General features: G+C 36.9%; 1 pseudogene; it reads left to right on the plus strand.

Moving 5' to 3' along the window:
* The first annotated feature begins 745 nt into the window (after positions 1-745).
* On the plus strand, positions 746-2113 carry LOC132626198 (phenolic glucoside malonyltransferase 1-like; annotated as a pseudogene).
* Positions 2114-5665: the final 3552 nt, after the last annotated feature.

Below are 5665 nucleotides of genomic sequence, written 5' to 3' on the forward strand. Positions count from 1 at the left end.
CATTTTGATAGCCGGAGGGCTTATGTATATAAATGTAGATATGTTTTGAAAGTGAAAATGATTCCTCCTCATGGCTAGCTGTGTCAGGAATAATAAATGAAGGCAGATTAAGTATGATGAGTAGTAGAATGAGTGGTGCTCGGTAGTTAGCTCCGGGTACCTGTCATGGCCCCTAGTCGGGTGGTGACATTAGGCATGCTGAATAGGTCTAATTTGCTACGAAATTCTGCCTTGCGATTTTTTTTTAATACTCTCCTGGGGTTCGAACCTAGAATCTAAGGAGTATTTTCGGCCACTTAAGGTGTCGAAGGACAAATATTAAAGATCAGCAATTTGAGGGCCAAAAATTAAAGACCACCTCCGAATAAGGGCATTTGTGCGAATGACCCATCTAAAATAAGTCATGAATATTTGTGTAACTGTAAACATTTCATTAAAGATAAAATAGAAAATCTAAAATTAAATTATTTATAAATATAAAAATATATCATTCTTAGACAGGGGTAGTAGCTGCTTTTCATCTCAAGTCCCCCACATTCTCTTTATTTTCTGCAGGCAGTGATAGGGCTAGACGCTAGTCAACAACAAATTTCACGTGTTGTCTGGAACTAGTAGAGTACATTTTTTATGTCTCGACTAGTAAGGTATATATCAGAGTGACTTTATATATCAATTCATCGTGTGCAATTTCTATTTCTATACATTTATAAGCCAAACTTTACTCTCTTTTCTTAACCAAACAACAATGACTTCGGTGATTGAGCAATGTCAAGTTGCTCCACCTCCTGGCAGTAGAGATGAGCTGACACTCCCTCTTACGTACTTTGATATTTTGTGGTTAGGTTTCCACCGTACGCGGCAGATTCTGTTCTATAAGCTCCCCGTTTCCCGAGATGGTTTCGTCGAAACCATTATTCCTAGTCTCAAATTAACATTCACTCTCCCTCGCTCTCAAACACTATTTACCCCTAGCTTGCAATGTTGTTTGTCCAGTAAATTCAAAGCGGTTATCCTGAATTGCATTATGTGACGGGAGATTCTATATCTGTTATCTTTTCTGAAAGTGATATGGACTTTGATTATCTCGTTGGTAACCATCTCCGTAATGCTAAGGATTTTTATCCCTTTGTTCCTCAGTTGACACCTAAGGATGCACCGGGGGTACAATTAGCCCCGGTCTTAGGTATTCAAGTGACACTTTTCCCCAATCATGGCATATCCATTTGCTTCATTAACCATCACGTCGTTGGTGATGCAGCTAGCATAGTAGCTTTCATGAGGGCATGGGCGTCGCTCAACAAATTCAGTGGAGATGAGCAATTCTTAGCAAAGGAGTACATTCCGTTCTATGATAGGTCCGTCGTCAAAGACCCAAATGGACTAAGGGATTAGATATGGGGCGACAAGAAGAAACATAAGCTAGAGATGCGTGACATAATGGTCACTCCTCCTGAAAACATAGTTCGAGGCACTTTTATTATAGGACGAGATGACATCCAGAAGCTCAAGAATTTAATATCATCAAAACGACCGAGCCTAACTCATGCGACGTCATTCACCGTAACAACTGGTTATGTATGGGCTTGCTTGATAAAATCAGAGGACGCAATTGGGGGAGAAATAAACGAGAATGTAATGGAGTTCTTCGGATGTGCAGTAGATTGTAGAGCGTGATTCGATCCCCCTCTTCCTTCATCTTACATCGGGAATAGCATCATCCCGTACATACTAAGAATAAGGCATGTTGATTTAGTTGGAAACGAGGGCTTTACAATTGCTGCGGAATCAATTGGAGACACTATCATAAAAGGAACAAGGATAAAGATTACATGTCGTGTAGTGAGTGGTTTAAAGAACTTACCGACGCAAAGAAACATCGGTTTCTTTCAATTGTTGGATCGCCAAAGTTTGACTTATACGCTGCTGATTTTGGTTGGGGAAGGCCAAAAAAAAAAAAAAAAAAAACGGAATTCATTACCGTGATAACGGAATATCGATGTCCCTAAGTAAGTCCAAGGACTCGAATGGAGATTTAGAAATTGGATTGTTTTTGCCCAAACCTCGAATGAATGCTTTTGCTGTTATATTCACCCACGGGCTCAGCTTTCTATAGCAAATTTAACTAGAATTATATTTTCAGCACAGCATAAAGTTGCATTAATTACATGTTGTAGTCGATTGAATAAATATGAAATGTTTTAAATTATAGTAAGTTGATTTCGTCCAAGTGATGCTTTATTACTGAATCAAGATCAGAACCCTCCTTTCATAATCAACATAGTGTAAAGGATGGCCATATAATTGGACTTCACTGAGTATTGGTCAAGTTTACAGCTCCCTCCACTTCAATTTGTTTGTTGTACTTTCCCTTTTAGTCTGTTTAAAAAAGATGTCTCTTTCCTAATTTACAAACTCTTTAATTTAACATTCCACATGCATATTTAATATCACAAGATTAAAAGACATTTTGGTATATTACACATCTTTTATTCAAGACATTCTTTTTTTATTGTCATCACCTCGGGGCCCAGTCGAAGACAAACAAATTGAAACGGTGTGTTTCTGAAAATCCGTAAACCGCGATAACTAATTTGTGAACATGACGACATTGGATTATGGTCAAAATAAGCCTCATTAGTCATCATACATTTAAACATTTCTATCAATTTCTTATGTGTGCATTTCTATCGAACTAATGAATGAAAGTGTGGTGGATGGTTTCAACCTGTGATATTCTACAACACAGACATCTCCAGTCAAGCTGCAAACCAAATATATATGGACAATGCCTTTTCAAATTGAAGCTTCTTTTTAAGAGGTATCCATGTCAAGAATGATATCTTGAAAGGAAGAAGTTTGTGCCAAACTCTAGAAAAGAGAAGGTCGTCCTGTAAAATTCCAAGCAGAAAAAATAGAGAAAACCCCATTAGTAGAAAGGGTCCAAATAGGAGAGTCAGGGATAGAAAGGTTACCAATTTTAATAGTGAGAATGTGTTAAGCTAGGAACTATGGAAAGTGCATTATGTTCAAGCTGTCAGTAATCATTGCAGATGATGTATTTAATAGGTTGATTTCTTGGTCTCTCATTGACTGATATGATATGAGCAATTGCTCCCATTCCGGTCCAGCTACCCACTAGAAACTCATACTACCATCATTGATCTTCCACAAAATATTCTCCTAAGTGGTGTCTCTAACTTGTATCATTTTTTTCCAGCAGTGTGACTGGCCAGCCATCCAAATTAAATTTTCTTCACTGATTGAATAGTTCCGCAATGTTTTGCTTTTAGAAATTTAGACCAAATGGAGTTACACGTTCTAAATCTACACCATCTCTTCATAGCTAAAGCATTGCTGAAATCCTTCATGGATCTAAATCCAGAGTCCGGGAGCTCTAGTGATATTTTTGCTCACCTTCCCTAATTCCCAAGTAGAATTTGGCTAATTGTTTCTCAATTTATTTGAAAGTAGTTATCAGTGGTTCCATAGCAGCTAATAAGTGAATGGAATGTGACTGAAGAACATGTTCAATCAAAATAGCTCTCTCTATAGCGAGAAGTTTTCCTTTCGAACCAGCTATTTTCCTGTCTATTATATTGACTTCTTTATTGTAGTTAGAGATCACATTTCTTCCCACACAAAGGGGGGAACCAAGATAAGTGATAGAAATATTTTTATTCCTGTATCTAATGGTATTTTTTATTCTTGTAATCATGTTATGATAGGTTTTAGGAGCCACAAGAAAACATTTTTTTTCATCGTTAATCTTCTGTACTAAGATAGCCTCATAGAATTGGATAACTGTGTGACCATAGAATTGGAGCTCTGATTCCATCTCCCTCTGCATATATGGACTCTGCCTAGATTACGTGAGAGATGTTTTTTTTTTTTTTTTTTTGGTTTACTAAGAGATTATCGATGTGCTTGGTGAAGGAAATTAATTTTCATTGAAAATGTTTTTTTTTAATAATAAATAGTTCTCTTACTTATTTTCTTGTATTTGCTAAGTAAGCAAAAAACATACTATATATACCAAAAATATTTATATGTAATCTAGGAAAACACTATATATGGAGGTGAGGGTGGAAAGATCAGGAGGTGGCTAGCTTTGCAAGGACCATAGGCGGGACAGACCATCCTTCAATCTACACTCAACTTGCACCAAATCATTCTTTTTCAGTCCATTTTCATCCAACACACATCCTAGACAGATAAAAACATAACATTAAGCACAAAGCACTATAAATAATACTTAAACGACCATTATAATAATAAAATATGAGGCAAATAATAACTAAATACATGCATTTTAGGCTGAACATAAGTCGTCAAGATCAGAATCCTCATTCATAAGCTAGTGTACTGGATAATTTTTCATTCTTTCGGATGTGCAACTCCAAGGATATTTTTGCTCAATTCTTTTTAAACGATGACAAAAATAGGGGTCTCAAATGATCCTATACGTGCAAATAAGTTTTACGCTGCTATTTAAGGTGTGATTTGCAAGACTGACGCCTATATGAGTGGTCGTAAATTATTGGTCCCGCTTAACAAAATTTTTAAGATTGTCCGCTTTTGTCCATCGGCATCAGGTGTGGGCTTAAATTAATTTTACATGTGGGGCAGAAGTTCGAGACATTTTAATAACTTAGAGCCATGAACCTGCTCAATTCATTCACAATGAATTCTACTTTAATAAAATCACTCATTACACCCTCTCAATTACACTAAATTCTCACCTAACCATATAATTACTTGGCCAAACAAACAGACCAAGTTGTGTAATTATACCCAATTACATTCAAATTCAATTCCCATGTGTCCTTCCAAACTAAGGTCAAGTGGGTTGGGCCAGCCCGGACCCGGCCCGGTAAACCCGGCTCGGCCCAAGCCCACTAAGAGGTGTAAGGGGCTGGGCTAGGTGGGTTTTATTAGGGGGATGGGCCGGACAAGGTGAACAGCCAACCAGCCCGGCCCACCAGCAGCCCGGGTGATGGCCCACCGGGGCACCGGCCCGGCCCGGCCCACTTCAAATAAAAAAAAAATAAGTACTACATTTATTACTAATAATAAGTATTTTAAAAACATTGTATCCCAATAAAATAGTTGTAGCTATAATTGTGGGATTCTTAAAATTTTGAAAGCAAATATATGAAATATTTATTAATTATTCAAACCATAGTTAGAATCTTACTTTAGTTAATTAAAACTTAACCATTAATTTTAACTCATGTAATGTGTCTCTTATTCAAGTAAGAACTTGGGGAAAATGGAGACAATGAAAATGGAGAGGAGTCGGATCCGTTAATATTTAATTGCTACTAAATGAAAACTAATTAGCTCTCCTTTTTTTAAAAAAAAAAAAAATTAGTGTTCACTGGTCAGCTGAGCCCCACAGAATTAATAAAGTGAGCTCTTCCTTTGTTTTTTTTTTTTTTCAAACTAGTTAGCTCTTCCTTTGTTTTTTTTTTCAATTAATAATGGGCAGCTGGGCCCCAAAGAATTAACAAAGTGGCCAAGTGACCGTTGCCAACAGAAAGATTGGTAATTCAACCGTTGGCCCAAAAAAGGACCCCTCAACCCCTTAAAACTATTTTTGACCTTTAAGTTTAAAAAATTACAGTTTAACCCATTTTTCACCTATAAATACCTCATACATTTCATC

This window comes from Lycium barbarum, chromosome 1 (assembly GCF_019175385.1).
Source record: "Lycium barbarum isolate Lr01 chromosome 1, ASM1917538v2, whole genome shotgun sequence".
Classification (NCBI taxonomy): Eukaryota; Viridiplantae; Streptophyta; class Magnoliopsida; order Solanales; family Solanaceae; genus Lycium; species Lycium barbarum.